Source organism: Musa acuminata, chromosome BXJ2-5 (genome assembly GCF_036884655.1).
Source record: "Musa acuminata AAA Group cultivar baxijiao chromosome BXJ2-5, Cavendish_Baxijiao_AAA, whole genome shotgun sequence".
Classification (NCBI taxonomy): domain Eukaryota; kingdom Viridiplantae; phylum Streptophyta; class Magnoliopsida; order Zingiberales; family Musaceae; genus Musa; species Musa acuminata.
The window spans coordinates 14690556-14699616 of record NC_088342.1 but is presented as its reverse complement, the minus strand read 5'-3'; positions in this window follow the sequence as shown (position 1 = coordinate 14699616).

Here is a 9061-nt window from a genome sequence, read left to right as displayed (position 1 = left end):
TCTTCTAGTGGACTTCCGATAAGCTTCTGGACTTCACGACGATCTTCTTAGTGAATTCCGTTAAGCTTCTTCTCGATCAATTCCGGTAGGATTTCCGATAAACCTTCGGACTTTTGACGAACTCTCGAACTCCCAACGAAATCTCGATCTTGACTCTGGCACTTCGTTTGGCTTTATGCCTTGATCATTATCATAGTTAATCCTATACACTTTTCTCAACATATAGATTTGATCAAATAATTTATCAATTGATTTCATCATCATAATTCGAGATTCAACATAATATACGGTCTCTAGGATATTAGATGGATGAGAGATTATAAATACATGGTAACTGAGGATAGACAGGTCCGATGGATTATATCCCATATACCGTTTGAGAATTATGGTGTAGTAGCCTAATACATCCATAGTTGATGAGTTGAGTAAATTATTATGAAGATACAAATTCTGAGTTAGAAGGAGCTCTAATAGGATCAACTCATGGCCAGCTTGATATCGGGCCTAGAGGGTCACACACATATGATAGATGTTGCAACGAGTAGAGGTGTGGATATGAGATATCCGCGGAGCCTTTGGATCATATAGATAAGATCTAATTGGATAGAGATTCAACTGGATAATTGGATGAGATCCAATTGGATAATTCGATAGAGATCCAATGAGGATAGGATCTATTAAGGGTTAAGTAACTTGCACCTCTATAAATAGGAGGAACCTCATGGTTCATAGGCTAGAACTGCTAGTGGTTGCCCTTTCTATTCTCAGCCTCCTCTCCTCCTCTTTGGCTCTGATAGCCTCATGGTGCATGTGGAGAGGGAGATCCTATTGAATCTCGTATTTTGATAATGAAACCAATTGATAATTATGTTTATGTTTTAATATGCGTTTTGAGTGACGCAGGATGCTTCGATCAGGATGAGACAATTAAAGCAAGAAAAATCATGTTGTGCCGGAGGAACATATCAGAAGATTGGATGTCGGGCCGGTGGATCGGTCGACGTATCAATAGAAGGCTTCGGGTCATGGACTCGGGCATCGGGCTAAGAAGAGCGGGTATTATGTCAAGGATATCGAAGTTGCGGAGTCAACTGGCCGATTGGGTAATAGGCCACTAGAGAGGACGATGCGCCGAAGAATCGGACGAAGTGTCGAGGGACCAATGACATGTCGGACAACTTGGTTAATTGCTTAGGAATAATTGTCTTGATCGAAGTTTTGTTTTAAGTGTGCAGGATTAACTACGATGAAAGTAAGACATGCAGCAGGAGTTGAGCCGGAGTCAAAGACTATGATCACGTTGGGGGTTCAAGAATTCGACGGAAGTTCGGACGGTCATCGAAGGTTCTACGGGAACAAATCAGAGAAGTCCAGGAGCTTGCTAAAGAAGCTCGTCAAAACTTGCCAAGTGGATCGTCGCAAGTCTAGGAGTTTGCCGGAAGTCCGCAGGAGCATCACCGAGAGTTCATCGGATGATCGACGGAAGCTCGCCGGAAGAAGCGATTGACGCACCAGAGCAAGTTGTAGTAAATATCTTAAGAAATTCATAGTTAGCACAATGATTATCTTAGAAATGGGAGGTGATCCCATTAACTAAATCTTGGGGCAATTGGGCCCTTGATAGACCCAAATTGGACCGAATGGATCAGCCCATTCGGACCCAGATTACTTGGCCAGAGGTGGCACCACCTCTGATAGAGGTGCAACCGCCTGAGCTTGATCTCCGAGCTCTGGCTGGGTGGTGCAACCACCCCAATCAGGCGGTGGCACTACTTGAGCTCGGTCTCTGAGCTCTAGCAGGAGGTGCAACCGCCCCTAACAAGAGGTGGCACCGCCCAAAGGCTCAGTCTTCGAGCTCTGCCAGGCGGTGCAACCGCCCCAGTCAAGCGATGCAACCTCCAGACCCCGGAATTCCGGGAGATGACAGTTTTGAGCTCGAAATTCAAATTGGGTTGGGGCCTATAAATACCCCACCCTTTCAGCAATGAAAGGTCAACCCAAAGGCACCGAAAGCTTGATCTTTCTCTGTGATTTTAGAGCTCAAAAGTGTTGTAAAGTCTAGAAGTTCTCCTCCCTCTTTTCTTCCAAGTTTTGATCTGTCAAGAGAGGAAAGAAAATTCTGTAAGGGTTGTCTCCTAAGCCCGTCAAAAGGAGTGAAACTGTAAAAAGGTGGTTGGCCTTCGCCTATTGAAGGAAGGCCTCTAGTGGACATCGATGGAGGAAGCCAAAAGTGGATGTAGGTCAAGATTGATCGAACCACTCTAAATCTCGATTTGCATTTACTTTAAGCATATTATCTTTACTGCAAACCTCCTCAATAGCTTACTACCTTCTGCGCATTTACGATCATGTTTCAAAGTTCAGTATTTTCCGAATCGGTGTTTAGACGTAAATCAGTTTTATCATACGAACATCATATTTCAGTTTGTGCTTACATTCTGATTTCCATCATAACTGCAAACTGCCTTCATAGATTCGCTTTAACTGCATCTTGCTTGATCACAAGTTAAAGTGATTTACGAATCGGCTTTTTTATCGAAATCGCTTTTATCGTACGAACGCAGTTTTAATCGTCGAAAGTTTTCCGCTGCACTAATTCACTCCCCCCCCCCCCCCCCCCTTTAAGTGCTCTTGATCCTAACAATTAGTATCAGAGCCCGGTATTTCTCATTTCATATTTACACCTGAGAGAAATGGCTCTTCATGGCTTTAAAGAGGGTTTTGAAGAGAAATGGCTCTTCATGGCTCTTCATGGCTTTAACGGATTGGACTACACTTATTGGAAAACTCGAATGAGAGTTTTCGTGATTTCTATGAATTTGGATTTATGGAATATTGTTGAAAACGGTTTTCAACTTCCCTCTAAACCGATGAACGAGTGGTCGGATTTGCAGAAGAAGTATTTTTCTTTAAACGCAAAGGCTATGAATGTCTTATTTTGCGCTTTGGACAAAAATGAGTTCAATCGGATTTCTATGTGCGAAACGACTTTTGATATTTGACGAACACTTGAAATCACGCACGAGGGAACTAGTAGAGTCAAAGACTCAAAAGTTAACATTTTATTGCATGATTTTGAGCTTTTTCGAATGCAACCAAGCGAGACTATAGGCGACATGTACACCCGTTTCACGGATGTCGTCAATAATCTAAGAGTTCTTGGTAAATCTTTTTCAAATTTTGATCTCGTAAGTAAGATCTTAAGATCCCTTTCAAAAAGGTGGGATCATAAAATAACGGCAATACAAGAAACAAAAGATTTAAATATTTTTCCACTTGAAGAACTTATCGGTTTATTGATGATATATGAAATGGTGCACAATGCACATGATGAACATGATGAACAAAACAACCTTCCAAAGAACAGGAAGGATTTTAGACATAGAACATTTGAAGACCACTCGAGTATAAGCTCAAATGATGATGAACTTAAACTACAAATGAAACAAAAATTAAAAAACAAAAAGAACGGAACTACTTGCTTTGAATGCAAGAAGAAGAATACAAAGTGGGATGAATCGAGCTCCTCCGAAGACGAGGAGAAAATCAAGAAAGGCGAGGTGGCAAACTACGCCTTAACGGCATTCAACGATGAGGTAATCGAAACCCCCTTAATTTATTTTGAAATTACTTGATGTTTATCATAATGTATTTTCTTTTTTTTGAATAATTATTTTTCTTGAAAATTGCATATTAAAAAATAATATATATTTGAAAATACAAGAATATGATCATGCTCGTAATTTGAAAATAATAATGAAAATTACATGTTTCATGTTAATGAAATAAAATGTTAGATTTAAATCTAATGATCATATGTATGTTTTTCTTAAGAAGAAAAAATGTGTATTTTGATTATTTCTGATTTTGATTAAAACCATGCTTAATGTCTTAATGAAAATATTAAGAAGTTTAATATCATGCTATATGTGGTTAAGAAGTAATAATGTGCATCATGTTGATTTCCATTATTATTTCTCGATTTTGTTTAAATAAAATCATGCTTGAAGAAATGCATAATGATGTAATATTAAATATTTTGATACTATGATTGATAATTTTATGCATGAAATTTTAAGTTATATATGATGATAAGCATGTGTTATTTTCATGAGTGTATTTGAAAAACATATGGCAAAAATGTGTTCGAATGTATAAACTTATTAAAATTATTTTTTGGATGTCCTTAATTCACTCACTAAATTGCTATAATGAGAACTTTACACTATTACATGCCTTAATAACATGTTGGAAATTATGTGTTTTGGATACAAAAATTTTCATGATCATAAGCATGTTTTATCTTCATAATTGTGTTTGAAAATCTATAGCAAAACCATGTCTGAATGCATGAAAGTGTTAAATTTTATTTTTCTTGATCCTAATAATTGATATTTTTAGATTTTCTCGATATATTATTCTCTTTCGGACTTAATAAACATATGTCATATCAAGTTTGATTCATATCATTGATTTTTGACATATGGAATCAACTAGCAAATGCATCTCTCATAGACTTATCTTGTGAAAAATATCTTTCGAGAAATGGATATGATGATTCCTTCTTATATCTTTAGAGAAATAGTTTTACGTGCAAGGATTTGATTCACACACATATCTTGATCCTTGTAAAAATGAAATGTGCTTTAATATCCTATCAATTTTAACTTCATTCAAGTAAGCTCACTAGTGAGTTTCCTCCATGCAAAAAAGATAATAACAAATAAAGAGGAAGAAGTAATGAAAGCTATCTCCATGTCATGTTTTCCTTAAGGTGTTTGTATAATTGATATCCTATCACTCATTGTTGAAAAATGACATAAACCTAGTTATGGCATGAATCATTATCGCACTTACGTTTAAAACTTGCTTATATCGTTCTCCTTTTTGTTGATGACAAAGGGGGAGAAAAATATGAATTGATACTATGAGTGCTATATTTGAATGAGAAATAGATGAAATGCTATGATTGCTAAATACTTGAAATGTTTGAATCATGTTAAGATATCAATAACTTGCATCGTAATTTTACTTGCTAATATCTTGCCATGTGATGAAATGCTATGATTTGTTGCTAAAATGATGTATGCAATACTTATGCTTTTTATTATGATATATGTGATGATGTAAATGATGATTAAAATAGCCTTAATTTGAATTCAAGGTTTATCTCAATTATGAAATTTTGAAATAAGAATGATTACTCACCTTTGTCATGATTTAGAAATTGACATAAAGGGTCTTCCCTTCTTTTTGACAATGACAAAGGAGGAGATAGCTAGCTTGCACAATTCAAGAAGAAAGCAAAAATTACACTTCTCAAAAAAGAAGAAATTGCTATCTTGAACATCACCGAGAATTGCTAGCTTAAAATCTCAAGAAAATGCAAAAATGTGCTATCTTGTCTATCTCAAGATGCAAAACATGCTAACTTGCACTTTGCAACGGAAGCAAAATTGCTATCTCATACTTTGCAAAGGAAGCAAGAAATTGCTCATCTCAAAAGAGAAGCAAAGATTGCTAACTTGCATATTTCTAGAAACAAAAGTGCTATCTTACCTATCGCAAAGAAAAGCAAATATGCCATCTTGCATATCTTTGAATTTGCTATCTTGTATGTTGTACAACTTGCATATCTAAAACATGATAGCTTAAATGTTCTAAGCATGATGTAACACTTGCTAAATTTTCTAGCTTCAAAACTGCATGATGATAAAACTTGATATTCTGTTTTTCATGCAATGAGTTAAACTTATATTCCAAACACAAGAATAGTTGGACTTCTCCTTTTTGTTGATGACAAAGGGGGAGAAGTATGATGTTATGCATAAATTTATGATGATGTGTTGCAAGTATTCATGATGAATATTGCAATGACTTGAATTCAGTTTGAATTCAAGGTTCTATCAATATGGTATATTGATAGGGGGAGTTTGTTTAAACTTCGGGAGTTAAGGTTAACTCCGTCATCAAGTGGTTGTCATCATAAAAAAGGGAGAGATTGTTGAATCTCGTATTTTGATGATGAAACCAATTGATAATTGTATTTATGTTTTAATCTACGTTTTGAGTGACACAGGATGCTTCGATTAGGATGAGACAATTAAAGCAGGAAAAATCATGTTGTGCCGGAGGAACATGTCAGAAGATTGGACGTCGGGCCGGTGGATCGGTCGACGTATCGACAGAAGGCTTCGGGTCGTGGACTCGGGCATCGGGCCAAGAAGAGCGGGTATTGCGCCAAGGATATCGGAGTTGTAGAATCAATTGGCTGATTGGGCAATAGGCCGCAAGAGAGGATGATGCGTCGAAGAATTGGACGAAGCGTCGAGGGACCAATGACATGCCAGACAACTTGGTTAATTGCTTAGGAATAATTGTCTCGATCGAAGTTTTGTTTTAAGTGTGCAGGATTAACTACGATGAAAGTAAGACATACAGCAGGAGTTGAGCCGGAGTCAAAGACTATGATCACGTTGGGGGTTCGAGAATTCGACGGAAGTTCGGACGGTCGTCGGAGGTTCTGCGGGAACAAATCCGAGAAGTCCAGGAGCTTGCCAAAGAAGCTCGTCGGAACTTGCCAAGTGGATCATCGTAAGTCCAGGAGTTTGCAGGAAGTCCGTAGGAGCATCACCGAGGGTTCATCGGATGATCGATGGAAGCTCGCCGGAAGAAGCATTTGACGCACCGGAGCAAGTTGTAGTAAATGTCTTAAGAAATTCGTAGTTAGCACGATGATTAAGTTAAAAATGGGAGGTGATCCCATTAACTTAATCTTGGGGCAATTGGGCCCTTGACAGACCCAAATTGGGCCGAATGGATCAGCCCATTCGGACCCAGATTACTTGGCCAGAGGTGGCACCGCCTGGGTCAGCGGTGGCACCGCCCAGGGCTCAGTCTCCGAGCTCTGGCTGGGCGGTGCAACCTGCTAGTCATAGGTGCCCAGCAAGCCAATCACGTGAGTGATAGCACGTGTGACTTGATACAGAATCTTTTTGCTTATTATATTTTGGCGTATATCACTTTATAACTATTGCATATATATATATATATATATATATATATATATATATATATATATATATATATATATATATATATATATATATATATATATATATATATATATATATATATATATATATATATATATATATATATATATATATATATATATATATATATATATATATATTGTGATGTCCTTGGATTTATGCAATGGGAATCAGATTGTGATGAGATCACGATAATGAGATCGATTCACCTTTAAACACATATCCTAAATAATCCTGGTCATAGGTTACTCGAGAGGGACATCGTGATAACCGGACAGATTGGTGTGCTGTATACCCGTCCGTATGATGGATGCAGCTGGTCTCATAGCTGCTCGTGTAGGGACACTAGGGATACAGTACAGGTGCTCATTGGAGAATGAGTTCACTGATTGATCCGCTTACGGAATGCTGGATAGTTGATGATGCCTTATTGTCAGACAGCGATTCCGTAGTCCTAGTGGTGTATCTGGTCCTTAGACTTGAGACACCAAGGATGTCCTGTATGAGTACTCCACTCTTTAATACTAGACTTATAGGTTTGGCTATCCCAGATCTAGTACAGCTGGTCATTGGGAGTAGTAGTCGACCTTACGAGGGCTATTGAGTGTCGATAGAGGATCATCCACTCTCGGCGTCATGAGAGGAATATCCCAAATGTTCTTGCTCAGAAAAATCCCTGGCCAAGGTCATTCGGGTTGAGAGAGAAAGAGTTCTCCAAGAGAATCCATTAGAGCGAGACTCGAGTAGAAACCGTATGGGTCTGACAGCACCATGCTCGATATACGGTCTCTTGGATATTAGATAGATGAGGGACTATAGGTACACGATAACTGAGGACAGACATGTCCAATGGATTGGATCTCCCTATATCGTTTGGGGACTACGGCGTAATGGCCTAGTACGTCCGTTGCCGCATTGCGCCGGCAGGCAGGGCTACAGGAAAGGCGGCCACCTGCGTGCGGGCACTGTGCCCGCGCGTAAGGGCGACGCCTGAGGGTGCTGGACCCGCGGGCAGAGGCACCACAGGGCGAGGCGCCTGCGGCCGCAGCGCCTGCGGCCTGAGGCGCCACAGGGCAACGACGCTTGCGACCGCTGCTCCTGTGGGCAAACCCCCCCGCAGGGGTGGCCGCCCGGCAGGGCACAGCGCTCGTGGGGGTAGCGCCACCCACAGGGGCAGCGCCCCCGCCCCGCCGCACAGGCTGCCGCCAGCAGGGTGGCGGCATCGACAACAGCAAAGGGGAGTAGGGCATTAGGGTTTTCTGGGCAAAAGATAGTTTTGTCCCTCGGAATTTGAGAAATTCCAATTTCTGTCTTTTGTCCAAATTATAAAAATACCCCTATAAATTCAGAAATTCCCTATATGTCCCTGATTTCATAAAATACTAATTAATTAAAAGGTTTAGTTGATTATTATTTTTTATCATTATCCAGTAGTCCTACATAATGATGATTATTTATACATGTGATGTATGATGTGTGAACGGATGATCATGGACCGTGTGATGGGTGTACTTGTGATTATTATTATTGAGATCTGCAAGCCTCCATTATATTTCTCGTTTAGTGTCGGGCCTGCGTGCCTATGATTAAGTTGTAATCACATGAGGAGACGTAGCGGGAGCGTGGATGCGATAACGGGACCCACGAGACGGACGATCGCGATGCATGAAGATGCATCAAGATGTCAACAGAATCAACGAGGACGAGATGGATGATCACAAGGCATGGAGATGCACCGTTGCACACAGATCTTGATGTGAGTGATTAGGCCTATTGGCTCGGGCCTAATCACATTAGGTTGTGGTCCATGATCATCTGGTGTGATTGCTTATATACATACTAGATATATATATATATATATATATATATATATATATATATATATATTTGCATGCGATGTAGATATATATTAAATATGTATATGGGTGACATGTCATATTAGGAGACCAAATCATAGAAACATCTCTCTCGATAATATTAAGTCGGTAAACGTTAGGCAATTAGAT